Below are 12,966 nucleotides of genomic sequence, written 5' to 3'. Positions count from 1 at the left end.
GGGAAAATGCAAAAGTTCTAGTAATGGATAGTGATGATGGTTGCACAACACTGTGAGTATACTTAATGTTACTGAATTGTACACTTAAAAGTTGTTAAAATGGTAAATTTTGCTATGTGTATTTTACCACAATTAAAAAAAATACTAGAAGCAAACAATAATCCTGAATACTATACACTCACAAGGACTCAGTAAACCCTGAGTGATATGAATAATAGATGTGAAACACCTGAAAATGAAAGGCATTATGAAGTAGATAAGGGTATCTCAACTTTGACATTATTGATGTTTTGGGCCAATAATTCTTTGCTGTGATGAGCTGTCCTGTGCACGATAGGATATTTACCAGCTTCTCTGGCCTCTACTGCATAGATGTCAACCCAACTGTGATAACCAAAAAACGTCACCATGTGGCCCTCTTGGCACAGTGGGCAGCATATCAGTCTCCTAATCTGAAAAAGGTGTGCAGACAGTGCTGAATGTCCCTTGGGGGACATAACGCCTTCTCCCACCCCATCCTCCCATGTAAGTAAATATATTCAAATAGAAAAATTACTGCAAATGTTAAAGATTCTATATTTTTCACATAAAATACATATGAATTTTCAATATTATATACCTCAGGTCTTATAGAACCACTGCAGTATTATAACATGTTGCACAATCAAAAACAAAAACTAAACACAGCTTTTTGGTTTACCGCTTTAGTCTGTATCTTAAGGAATAGTTTCTTTCTTTTTTTTTTTTTTTTGAGACAGAGTCCCACTCCGTTGCGCAGCCTAGAGTGCCGTGGCGTCAGCCTAGCTCACCTCAAACTCAAATTCCTGGGCTCAAGCGATCCTCCTGCCTCAGCCTCGTGAGTAGCTGGGACTACAGGCATGCGCCACCATACCTGGCTAATTTTTTCTATGTATTTTTAGTTGTCCACAAAATTTCTTTCTATTTTTAGTAGAGACGGGGGTCTCATTCTTGCTCAGGCTGGTCTCGAACTCCTGAGCTCAAATGATCCACCCACCTCCGCCTCCCAGAGTGCTAGGGTTACAGGCGTGAGCCACTGCGCCTGGCTGATATCTTAAGGAATAGTTTCTTAATCAGATTTAAGTTTAAAAAAACCCTCAGTTTCAAAAAATTAAAAATCCTCAACTACAGTAAAAAATTAGTTTCTTCAGTTACTTTTACTAAAAGATATATCACATTAAGAATCAACAAAAGTTTGTTTTAATTCTCATGATTATGTTCCCTTAAGAACAAAATAATGTTTTATGTAATATTTGATATATTCAAAAGGATATATGTAGCACACTGTTAAAAGAAAAACTTTTAGACAAATTAAATTGAGCAGAGTCTATCTGAGCAAACTATGATTCAGCAGCATACTGAACCAGGAGAGGTCCAGAGAGGTCCACCCATTAATGTGGGCCAACCATTTATAGACAGAAAAAGGAAGTGACGTACAGAAAAAGCTTGACTGGTTACAGCTCAGCATTTGCCTTACTTAGGCATGGTACAACAAGAGGTTTACCTTATAGGGACATGGTCTGATCAGCCTGTGATTGGCTGACATTCAGCTATTTGTTATAAGAATATACTCACAGGCTGCAGTTCCCCACATATGGAGGCAGCTTCAGGCCACATTTAATTTAATTATAGTAATGAGCTCTGTGCAAATGAAACTGAGCTCTTATTACAAGGAACACTTCTAGCTGTTCTTGGATTTTCTTTTTGTATTTAAGGCAGCATACTAAAAACAGGTATCTTTTCCTGAAAGATTTTTTTTTTTTTAAGACAGAGTCTTGCTCTGTCGCCCCAGCTAGAGTGCACTGGTGTCACGTCATAACTCACAGCAACCTCAAACTCCTGGGCTCAAGCAATCCTCCTGCCTCGGCCTCCCAAGGAGCTGGGACTACAGGTCCACATCATTGCTCCTGGCTAATTTTTCTATATGGAAGATTATTCTTATGCCAAGTAAAACAGGTTAGAATTGCAATGGTTTGTGGCCTAAACATACTAGAAGGCACAATGAAACCTAAGCTTTTACTCTATCAACCAGAACAAATGAAAATGTTTTAAATATTGAAATTATTTCTTCCAAATAGATTTATAAATATTCATTTAGTCAAATTATGTCAGGACATAATAAAATTTTAAGAACAGAAATAATCCTTTACTTAGGAAAACCTCACCAAATCCTTTTTATTACATACAAGTGGTGCTTGGTGACACTGGAACTAAGCCCTGTTCCTTTTGCTTAATCTTTCTCTGATCACATTTCCACCACTGCCCATAAAAAGTAATACAGATTGGGCTGGCCCACAAGATTGCTCCCCAAACAGTGTACTAAAATCTGCTTTTAAAAAGGAATAAGAAAGACTCTCCAGTCATGTCAAATTACTCAAATTTAAAATGGTAAATATATGTATATAAATATAAATAATGGTAAATATATGTAAATGTATGTATAAATAATATATGTTTATATGATTTTTCCTTCTATTATCTTCTTTTAAAGATGTATTACTGCTGACCGGGCACGGTGGCTCATGCCTGTAATCCTAGCAGTTTGGGAGGCCGAGGCAGGAGGATCCCTTGAGCTCAGGAGTTCGAGACCAGCCTGAGCAAGAGCAAGACCCCGTCTCTACTAAAAAATAGAAAGAAATTATTTGGCCAACTAAAAATATATAGAAAAAATTAGCCGGACATGGTGGGACATGCCTGTAGTCCCAGCTACTCAGGAGGCTGAGGCAGGAGGATCGCTTGAGCCCAGGAGTTTGAGGTTGCTGTGAGCTAGGCTGATGACACGGCACTCTAGCCCGGAGAACAGAGTGAGACTCTGTCAAAAAAAAGAAGATATATTACTGCTTAAAGCAGACATCAGTGGACTGTTTTGTAAACGGCCAGATAGTAAATAAATGAGGTTTGTGGGCCACAGTCAGTCTACATCACATATGTTTCTGGGATTTTTTATTAACAAGTCTTTGAAATGCAAAAACTATTCTTAGCTTGCATGTCTTACAAAAACAAGCCAGGAGCCAGATTTGGCACTAAGAGCCATATTTTGTTCACCTCTGTCTTAAAACAAAATTGTAACATTATTTTGGGTTTATAACATTTACAGGTGTAACAAAGATAACAATAGTTAGAATGACCCACTTTTGTAATTTGCCCAGGACTGAGAGACTTCCTCAGACATGGGACTTTCAGTGCTAAAACCAGGAAACACCCAGGCGAACTGGGGATACACTGGTCATCTAATAAAAGCACAAAGGCTGGGAAAAGTAAAGGAAACCAGATGATTTCGAGGTTCCTATGTTTTTCCTGAAGTAATCCAATATTACATTTAAATAAACTGATAAGTCCGAGTTGCATAAATGTAATTCCTACAGCAATCACTTTAAAAATAACACAAACAGATATAAAAGGTAAAAAGCCAACAGAGAAATTAAAACATAATACCAAAAACTATTTAATTAATACAAAAGGAAAAGAGGAATAGAACAAAAAGCCGATGGGACAAAAAACCTGAGCAAAATGACAAAACCAAACCCAAACATATGAATAATTACATTAAATATAAATAGACTAATTCTCTAATCAAAAGGGAAATATTGTTCGAATGGATTAAAAAGTAAAAACTAACACTAAGCTGTTTACAAGAAATACATAGAAAACAAAAAATAAGGAAAAGAGATACACCAAGCAAAGAGGGAATATAAGACGGTTTGATTGGCTATAATAAAATCAGACAAAACAGATTAAGACAAGTAGCACTTACTGGAGGCAAATAGGGGCACTTAATAACAGAAGAATCAAAACATCAAAAAGATACAAAATTCTAAATGTATACCTGCTTAATGGCAGAGCTTCAAAACATATGAAACAAACACTGAAAGCATTAAAGTATGAAACAGTTAAAACCACAATCATAGATGAATTTTATTTTATTTATTTATTTTTTTTTTTTTTTGAGACAGAGTCTCACTTTGTTGCCCGGGCTAGAGTGAGTGCCATGGCGTCAGCCTAGCTCACAGCAACCTCAAACTCCTGAGCTCAAGGGATCCTCCTGTCTCAGCCTCCCGAGTAGTTGGGACTACAGGCATGCGCCACCATGCCCGGCTAATTTTTTCTATATATATATTTTTAGCTGTCCATATAATTTCTTTCTATTTTTAGTAGAGATGGGGTCTCGCTCTTGCTCAGGCTGGTCTCGAACTCCTGAGCTCAAACGATCCGCCCACCTCGGCCTCCCAGAGTGCTAGGATTACAGGCGTGAGCCACCGCACCCGGCCAATTTTATTTTATTTTTTTTAAGACAGAGTCTCCCTCTGTTGCCCAGGCTGGAGTACAGTGGCAGGATCATGCCTCACTGCAGCCCTGAACTCCTAGGTTCAAGTGATCCTCCTGCCTCAGCCTCCCAAGTAGCTACAACTACAAATGTGCACCACCGCACCCGGCTCAATTTTTTTATTTTTTGTAAAGACAGGATCTTGCTATGTTGCCCAGACTGGTCTCAAACTCCTGGCCTCAAGTGATCCTCCCACCTCAGCCTTTCAAAGTGCCGGGATTACAGGTGTGAGCCACCGCGCCCCGCCCATAGCTGGGTATTTTTAACACTCCTCTCTCAATAAGTTATAGAACTAGACAAAAATAATTAGTAAATGTTAATCGCTTGAATATCCCCTCCAAAACTCATCTTGAAATTTATTTTTATTTTTTTAGAACATGCTGTTGAAATTCATTTATTTGTTTTACAAAAATCAGAGATTAAAAATGTCAATTAAGATTTATACTGGCAACAATACAGACAGAATATATCAACCCATGATCCAAGTCTCATTTCTAATCTTATTTGGATGTTAGTCTTACTAACTCCCAAGATAACTTGTGTATATTTACCTCATAGGTATAATTAAGAGCATTAAAAATAATTCACAACAAAAAAGTACCATGATCCTTATAAAATTAATCGGCATAACAAGCATACAAACTGAAGCTATCAAGTTGCTTAGTGATCACATTACCCTAAGCCTGTCTGCTGGGAGCTTCTTCACTTCTCTTTGGTCCCAGGAACCATAGAATCCTCATATTTGAGTTCTGAGATGCTGCCGGTGATAATCTCGGCATTGTTATTTGTTTTTGTCTTTCTGTAGGCGAGGAGTGAAGCCAGCTTATTTCTATGCCACCATTTTGGAACTAGAACATAGTTGTGTTAAAATTTAATTGCCATTGGAACAGTATTAAGATATGGGACCTTTCAGAGATGATTAGGTCACGAAAGCTCTGCCCTCATGAATGGATTAATGTCATTATCACAGGACTGGGTTAGTTATCATGGGAGTTTGGTCCACTATTTCACTCAGTCTCAAGTGTTCCCTTGCCCTTCCAAACCTTTCACCACGTGATAAACCAGCACAGAGGTCACGATGAGATGTTAGCACCATGCTCTTGGACCTTCTGCCTCCATTCTGTGAGCCAAAATGAACTTTTATTCTTTAAAAATTACCCAGTCTGTGGTATTCTGTTATAGCAGCAAAAAATGGACAAAGACACTAAGGGTATCTGAATGGCAATATCAAGCACCTTAACCTTATTAAAATTTATAGAACACTATGCCCAACGGTTGAAAGAATATATACATTCTTTTCAAGTACCCACGGAATATAAAACAGGTCTTACAGATTTCAAAAGATTGAAATCTTGAGATGCTCACATGTTCTTGCAAGAGCCAGGAAAGTGGTGCAAGGTTTGAAACATGGCAGCCAACATGGCCCAGCAACAAACTACCAGCACCACAGAGCAGCCCCTGGATCTTAGGCACAGCTTGGATGTGAAAATGAGAAGTGACCGACAGCTTCAAGGCAGATTACATGTTTACCATCGACATTTAAATATGATATTGGCAGATGTGGAAGAACTATAACTACTATAGAAACTGATGAAGAAACATATGAAGATATATATAAATCAAAGAAATGGAATGTCCCAATGTTCTTTGTCCAGAGAGATGGTGTCGCCCTTTCATTGAGAGTTGGCTGAAACAAAGAATTTATCCTGTGTGGAAAACAGGAGGCTTTGTACAATTGCCTCTTTAAATGTACGTGATATTCAAAAGAGAAATCTGCATACATTTTGATATTAAGAAATGAGACAAGGATTCGTCCACTCCTGAAATGAGTTAATTTGTGAGTTTCAGATAACTCACAAATTCTTAAGCTAAATGGCATTTTTATTTTTCTCCAACATTTCCAATAAATGTGATCACCAAGATGCCGAAAAAATAAAAGACTGAAAACTGAGAGAGACATTCTCTGACCATGATAGAATTAAACTGAAAAAATCAATAAAAATATCTAGAAAACCCCAAAATAAGTGGAAATTAAACAACACTCTTCTAAACAAATCAGAGTAAAGAAAAAGGAAGATTAGAAAATACTGTAAACTGAGAAAAAAGGTTTTTTGTTTGTTTGATACAGAGTCTCTGTCACCTGGGCTAGAGTGCTGTGGCATCAGCCTAGCTCACAGCAACCTCAAACTCCTGGGCTCAAGCAATCCTCCTGCCTCAGCTTCTCGAGTAGCTGCGACTACAGGTGTGCACCACCATGCCCGGCTAATTTTTTTCTATATATTTTTAGTAGAGACATGGGTCTCACTCTCATTCAGGCTGTTCTTGAATTCCTGAACTCAAGCGATCCTCCTGCCTTGGCCTCCCAGAGTGCTAGGATTACAGGTGTGAGTCATCATGCCTGACAAAGAAAAAAGTTTGATCTTACAAATTTCAATCTTACAAAAGAACGAAAAAGGTAAAAGTCATTAGCAACATAATTTTTATTTGATATTTTGAAAATATGACAAGACAATAAAACAACTACAAGCATGCCTCAGAGATATTGTGAGTTTGGTTCTGGACCACTGCAATAAAGCAACTATCACAGTAGAGTGAGTCACACAAACTTTTTGGTTTCCCAGTGCATATAAAAATTATGTGTATACCATACTGTAGTCCATTAAATATGCAATAGCATTATCTCTTTTAAAATGTACATATCTTGGCCGGGTGCAGTGGCTCACGCCTATAATCCTAGCATTCCGGGAGGCCAAAGCAGGAGGACAGCCTGAGGTCAGGAGTTCAAGACCAGCCCGAATGAGAGTGAGGCCCATCTCTATCAAAAATAGAAAAATTAGCCAGGTGTGATGGCACACGCCTGTAGTCCCAGCTACTCATGAGGCTGAGACAGGAGGATTGCTTGAGCCCAGGAGTCTGAGGTTGCAGTGAGCTATGTTGACCCCACTGTACTTAACAGGGGTGACAGAGCGAGACTGGAAAAATAAAAAGTAAAAATAAATGTATGTATCTTTATTTAAAAATACAATATTGCTAAAAAATGCTAACGATCATCTGAGCCTTCTTTTTGCTGGTGGAGGATCTTGCCTTGGTGTTGACGGAGGCTAACTGACCGGGGTGGGAGTTGCTGAATGCTGGGGTGGCTGCGGCAATTTCTTCTGCTAAGACAATAATAAAGCTTGCCATGTTGATTGACTCAAAACAAAAAAGAAAGCATGGCAACATAGTGAGACCCCATCTCTACAAAATATTTTTTCTTTTTTCTCAAGACAGGGTCTTGCTCTGTTGCCTGGGCTAGAATGCAGTAGTGTCATCACAGCTCACTGCAACCTCCAACTCCTGGGCTCAAGCAATCCTCCTGCCTCCCAAGTACCTGGGACTAAGGCGTGGGACAACACGCCCCGCTAATTTTTCTATTTTTTGTATAGACACGGTCTCATTTTTGCTCAGGCTGGTCTCGAACTCCTGGCCTCATGCGATCTTCCTGCCTTGGCCTTCCAAAGTGCTAGGGTTACAGGCACGAGCTACTGCACCTGGCCAATCTACAGAATAGTTTTAAAAAATTAGCCAGGCATGGTGGTACACACCTATAGTCCCAGCTGCTAGGGAGGCTGAGGCATAGGATTACTTGAATGCAGGAGTTCAAGGTTGCAGTGAGCTATGATCATGCCACTGCATTCCACCCTGGGCGACAGTGTGAGACTCTCTCTCTATTTAAAAAAGAAAATAAAATAAAAATAAAATAAAGACAAGGCTATAAACTGAATTTAAAACACATCAAAGTTTGTGGAAAGTAGCTAGTCAATGTCTACAGAGAAATATATAGCTTTAAATGCTATATTAGGGGAAAAAGTCTAAAATTAAGTTTCCTCTTTATGAAGCCGGAAAACCTAGAGCTAATTATAATCAAAGCAAGTGGAAGAAAATAAAGAGAAGAAATCAATAAAATAGAACAAATAATACAGAAAAATGAATAAATCAAAAGCTGATCCTATGAAAATATCAAAATTGATAAACCTCTAGCTATACTGATCAAGATTTCAAAAAGATGCAAATTTAACAAAATATTAGGAATGAAACAGAATATCACAACAGATCCTACAGACTTTATGTCAATGTATTCGATAACCTAGATGAATTGGAAAAATTGCTAAAAACACACAAATTACCAAAACTAACACAAGAAAAAATAGAAATCTGAATAAATCCACAACAAATGAGTGAATCAAAATTAAAAAAAAAAAACAAAAACTTCCCAAAAAGGAGAGTCCAGGACCCAGGACCAGATGGCTTCCCTAGTAAATTCTAGGGGCGAGGGGGAAGAGGAGAGAAAGAAAGAAAAGGAAGGACTACTTCCTAACTCATTCTGTGAGGCCACCACTACCTTGACATCAAAGCCAGACAAAATTATCACAAGAAAACTATACACCAATATCCCTTATGAACACAGATAAAAAAAATCTCCCATTACATATTACCAAACCAAATCAGGCAACAGTAAAAGGAATCTACCGTGACCATGTAGGATTTCTCAAATACAAGGGTGGTACAAAATACAAAAATAAATCAATATGATACACACCATTTACAGAAACCAGGGGGAAAACAACCACATGGTCATCTCACTTGATGCAGAAAAAGCAAATAACAAAATGCACAGTATTTTAAAATTCTGATGCAATCCAATTTATTTTTTCTGTGGTTGCTTGTGCTTTTCGTATAACTGAGAAATTATTTCCAAACTCAAGGTCATGAGGACCTACCCCTTGTTTCATCGGAGAGTTTTATAGTTTAGTTATTTTTAAGTCTGATTAATTTTCATGATAAAAACACTCAACAAATGAAAAATAGAAGAGAACTTCCTCAACATAATGAAGAAGCTAATATCATACCCAATAGTGAAAACCTGAAAAGCTTTCCTCCTATCCTAAGACTAGGCGGCAAAGATGCCTCCTAGCACGAATGTTCATAGCAGTACTAGTCACAATAGCCCAAACGTGGAAACAATCCAAATGTCCATCAACTGATGAATGGATAAAATATGATATATCCATACTACAGAATATTATTTGGCCATAAAAAGGAATGAAATACTGACACATGCTACAACATGAATCAGCCTTAAAAACATGCTAAGTTAAAGAAGCCAAACAAAAAACACCACATATTATTGATTCCATTACTATGAAATATCAAGAACAGGCAAATCCACAAAGACAGAAAATTAGTGGTTGCCTCGGGCTGGAGGGAGGATGGAGTGGCTGCTTACTGGATGTGGGGTTTCATTTTGGGGTAATGAATATGTTCTGGAACTAGATGGTGATGATAGTTAGACGTCACTGTATGTACACTAAATACCACTACAGTGCACACTTTAAAATGGTTTAAATGGTGAATTTTTTAAAATTGTATTTCTATATATAATCAATGAACACTAAGAATGAAATCTGTAAACCAATTCCACTTACAACCGCATCCCCCAACATGAAATCCACAGGGGTAAACTTAACAAAATATGTACAAAACCTGCACAATGGGAACTACAAAACAATGCTGAGAGAAATTACTGAAAGCAATAAATTTTTCTTGCTGAGAGAGAAAGGAAGACGAGAGAGAGAGGTAATTCTTTTAAAAGGAAACACACTAAGGCTTGCATTTTGGCATGAAAGAAAGGGCCTTACAAATGGTTTTAATTGAGGGGCTTTTAAATAAACTTCTATTTTTTTCTAGTTAAAAATAATCAAATGCTATATACTGAAACAAAGGAAGCAGTATAAAAAATTTAATTGGGTTATGAAATATCAGTAAAAAACAGAACTCTCCTTCGTGAGAAAAAAAGACATTTAGTTAACTTTTTTCTAGCACTGTGTAAGCCTGATGAGGTGGAATGTCAGCAATGTTACCAGGCAACACTGCTTAGGGTAAAAATGACCTCTTGTTGGTCTCTAGACTGGAAGGCTGATGACGCACCTAGGGAGAAGCCACAGCTTTGGGCTTCCCCGAAGTACAGTGTTATCACGCCATTCCCTGCAAGGCCTTGGAAGCGGGGGCCTCGATTATGGACTCAGAAACATGAAATTACTAAGCCATGGTGGCTCTTCCATCCACCGGCAGTCTAGTTTCTTTACATCTAAGCTTTAACTTGGGAAGACCTCTGGAATACTGTGAGGATCCTCACTGACACAATTCTGATGTTACTGTCTAACAGTGTTTCCCGCCGTATCTGGGCCCTTGTGAAGTCTGAATGTCCAACTGAACCTTAGACTGCTGCTGGTGGTCAAGCGCCAAGGCTTTGCATGACCTAGCAAGTTTAGCTTAGAAAGCAGACATTAAAAATTCAAGGAACCAACATGTAGGTAGGAATGGCAAATGCATTTTTTTAAAAGTTAGAAAATACACACCGATTTTCAAGAAAAGGATGCCTAGAAAAATAGGACTTTAAAGGGAACTTAGCATTCTCAGTGAAGTTCTATTAAAATTATATTTGGGTTACGAAATTTAAAAGCATATAAATATCACCAATTTACTGAAATTTAAAAGAAAAACGTCATTACGCTGCGGCCCCTTCTGCCACATGTAAGCGTCCGCCCAGGTCGTGGGGGGACAGTGTCGGGGGAATCCACCGTGCACATCTCAAATGGGAACAAAGCAACCCTGCGTGGCATGAGGGGCTTTCGGAGCCAGGGCCTGGACTCGGAGTCGGGCACCGGGCACTCTCGCCGGGGCCGACGGGGGCGAGAAGGGGCCGTGCTTGTCCGCTTGCGCTGCGGCCCCCAGGCTCCCACCGCTGTCACCCGGAGACCCGGAGGCGACCCCGGACGGTCCCGACGGACGCCCCGTCCCACGCGGCCGAACCACAGGACCCAGGGATTCGCCTGTCTGGCCGCCGCCAGGCGGGACCGGCCGGCTGCGGCCCCGGTCTCCCCGGCAATCACTCGGCCGCCGGGACCCCCGGCCAGGCGGCCTCTCCACAGCCAACTGCCGCCCCGCAACGGCCGCCCGCCCGCGCGCACCCGCCCCGCCGCCCAGCGCGCCCGGCCCCCGGCGCCCACCTGTTGGTCGCACTCGGGGCACGATTTGGTGGCCATCTTCACTTTCTTGGCTCGAGTTGCAGACATGCTCCTCGCCCTCGGCAGCGACGGTGGCGGCGGCGGCGGCTCCGGCCCCTCCCTCGAACGCCAGCGGCCCGGCCTCCGCCCGCCCCGTCCCCGCAGGCCGAACCGAGGCTCCGGCGGGGACGAGCGCGCATACGCGAGCTCGCGCGGGGCCTGCGTGCCGAGGGGGCGGGGCGCGGCGCTGGGCGGCGGCGAGCCGCGGGCCTCTGGCGCCGGCTGCTCGGGACCGCGGCGCGAGCTTCCACGGCGGCCCGCGCCTCACACGCCGCCGGCCCTCGAGCTCGCCCCGAGTCTCCCGAGAGGAGACGGCCCGGACCACCTGGCGTGGCAGTGGCCACGCCCCCTCCCGGCCCGGAGGACGGCGGGGGCGTGGCGGGGGCGGGGCTAGGCGGGAACGGGCGTCGAACTCAACCAACGAGGGCACAGGTAGGGCGGGCCGTAGCGACGGCCCCGCCCCCTCCCTGGCCATTTGGTTATAACTGTAACTAAAACGAAGGTTTGTTCCTATTTCATGTAGTAAATGCCAGTAAGCACACTTTGAATGAATAACATGCATGTAAATATTTAAAGCTTTTAATGTGCCCACGAAATTGCTGCTTGCTTGGTCATTTACAGGCATACCTTGGAAATACTAAGGGCTCGGTTCTAGACCATGGCAATGAAGTGAGTCATACGAACTTTTTGGTTTCCCAGAGCAAGCAAAAGTTATGTTTATACTATACTGTAGTCTAGTAAGTGTGCAATAGTATTATGTATAAAAATGTACATACCTTAATTTTAAAATATTTTATGCTATAACATGCTTTCAGCAAGTCGTCATCTTTGTTGGTGGAGGGTCTTGCCTCCATATTGATGGCTGCTGGCTGATCAGAGTGACGGTTCCTGAAGGCTGGCTGTAGCAAGTGCTTAAACTAAGACAACAACGAAATTTGCTGTGCTGATTGACTCTTCCTTTCAGAAAAGATTTCTCTGTAGCCTATGACGTTATTTGATAACATTTTACCCACAGTAGAACCTCTTCCAAAATGTGGTCAGTCCTCTCAAACTATACTGTGCCTGCTGTGTCAACTAAGTTTATGTAATATTCTAAGTCCTTTGTTGTTATTTCTACAGCAGTCACAGTGTCTTCACCTGAAGTAGATTCCATCTCAAGAAACCACTTTCTTTGCTCGTTGGTAAGAAGCAACTACTCATCAGTTCAAGTTTTGTCATGAGATTGCAGCAACTCAGTCCCATCTTCAGACCCCACCGCTAATTGTTACACTCTTGCTATTTCCAGCATATTTGCAGTGACTTCCTCTCCTGAAGTCTTGAGCCCTGCAAAGTCCTCCATAAGGGTTGGAATCAACTTCTTCCAAACCCTGTAAATGTTGATATTTTGATCTCCTTCCATGAATTACAAATACTCTAAGTGGCTTCTAGAATGGTGAATTCTTTCCGGAAGGTTTTCTATTGACTTTGCCCAGATCCATCAGAGGAATCACTATCTATGGCAGCTATAGCTTTATGAAA

General features: G+C 41.1%; 1 long non-coding RNA gene across 1 annotated transcript in view; it reads right to left on the bottom strand.

Annotated features, from left to right (window-relative positions):
- Positions 1-11,523, bottom strand: part of LOC138402169 (uncharacterized) — a 47,833-nt gene extending 36,310 nt beyond the window's left edge. Inside the window, exon 1 of the long non-coding RNA XR_011236616.1 lies at positions 11,392-11,523. This is a non-coding gene — a long non-coding RNA (uncharacterized lncRNA). The remainder of the gene's footprint in view (positions 1-11,391) is intronic.
- Positions 11,524-12,966: the final 1,443 nt, after the last annotated feature.

The sequence above is a fragment of the Eulemur rufifrons genome, chromosome 23 (assembly GCF_041146395.1).
Source record: "Eulemur rufifrons isolate Redbay chromosome 23, OSU_ERuf_1, whole genome shotgun sequence".
Classification (NCBI taxonomy): domain Eukaryota; kingdom Metazoa; phylum Chordata; class Mammalia; order Primates; family Lemuridae; genus Eulemur; species Eulemur rufifrons.
This window is presented reverse-complemented; position numbering and strand designations above follow the sequence as displayed.